The 1,412-nt window shown below is 42.3% G+C and overlaps 1 protein-coding gene across 1 annotated transcript in view; it reads left to right on the top strand.

The window, feature by feature from the left end:
• The window catches only part of LOC106526098 (formin-2), a gene marked incomplete at its 3' end in the record, with an annotated part of 66,801 nt that overhangs the window by 56,994 nt on the left and 8,395 nt on the right, over positions 1 to 1,412 (top strand).

The following is a 1,412-nucleotide window of genomic DNA, read 5'->3' as shown; positions in this document are numbered from 1 at the left end:
ATGAAAACATTGGTGAATGCCACAAATTCTCCTAAATCACTCGTACGCACAATTTAAGAACAAATCTGTGTGTACGAACGGTTCTTGCATGAGGCCCAATGTCCTCTATGTGTCCTAAGAATGGGCTTTCTTCAAATGGAGAGGTGTTTGGAGGGAGGGTGGCCTCGATGAAATGCCCCCCACCCTGAAGTTTGCCAACTGCCTGGTGTGGTGTTGGGTTGGGGTGACATTATTATCAGTCATTTGTCCACTCAGATCAGGGGAAGTGGCTTGGATGGGTGTTTGCACTGGGCCCAGCACTGATGTATCCACAGTGGTCAGTTTTGAAGAAGTCTGGTTTTACCAACTGAGGCAAGTGTGGGTAGTGAACCCTGGCTGAGAGCAATTGAAAAAGTGTGGTTCTGGTTTTCGTTGTTCCTTGTAATGTGTAGGAACATGGGGTCTACTGAGTCCAAGAACAATGTGAAGTTGGTGAGCAGGACGTCCATAACAGAATTTATGTTAGCGCCATACAATGCAACTCTGTATTTTTCAAGTGAGTGTTTGCTAATAGTTTCAAACTGTTCACTTTTTTAGGTCGTGGACTTTTTAGCTTGCCAAATTCACTCAGCATCTGGGCAAAAAATGTAGGAAGTGGCTTTTCTGGAGCCTGGACATGTTCCAATAGTCCTCTCATTATGCATTCCTGGTTATCATAAGGCAGAAAAACTGACTGAAACACCTAACAAAATTGAGTCTATGAGGCAATATGAGAGCTAAGCACATTGTACCACTTTTTTGGGCTCTTTAGCCAGGAAGTGTGGTAGTTCATTCAGTAGTTGTGTTTCAGTCAAGTTCAGTGAGGACCTATAGGAACTAACAGCTTGCAGCTAGTCTTCAGGTGGTACTTTATCTCCAGAAAACACAGTACGTTCCAAATTTGCATAATGCAAAGCTGCTGCAATCACTCTGGAAATGTTATTAAGCTCAAGTGAGTGTTTCTGAAAAAAGAGTCAGAATCATCCGCAGTGACTGCAGTTCCAGCTCTGTCTACAGTAGGCACATCAGGTGTAGGAGATATTTTTGGCTGATTAGCTGCAGGGGACATTGAGTTTCCTCTGTTGAGTTGCTGCCACTGTTTAAGCACATTCTGCTGCAAGTCTAGTGAGTCATGTTAACAGTCACATAGTCTGTCAACTTCTGATTTTAAGTCCAGTACTTGTTGGTTAAGGTCTGTGTTTTTATTATCAGTAGAGGTACGTAGTGACAAAGAAACAAGCTCCATGTCAGAGTCACAGTCACTCTCATCAGTCACGTCTGGGTGACAGACCATTGCGCTCATAGAAAAAATTAACACTGTTGTATGTAATGAAAATACAGTAGTCAGTCAGATGTAATCAATGTCAACTATATACATACAGTATATATATATA

The sequence above is a fragment of the Austrofundulus limnaeus genome, unplaced genomic scaffold, assembly GCF_001266775.1.
Source record: "Austrofundulus limnaeus strain Quisiro unplaced genomic scaffold, Austrofundulus_limnaeus-1.0 Scaffold259, whole genome shotgun sequence".
In the NCBI taxonomy this organism is placed as follows: Eukaryota; Metazoa; Chordata; class Actinopteri; order Cyprinodontiformes; family Rivulidae; genus Austrofundulus; species Austrofundulus limnaeus.
Note: the sequence above shows the minus strand (reverse complement) of the source record. Positions and strands in the feature narration are given on the sequence as shown.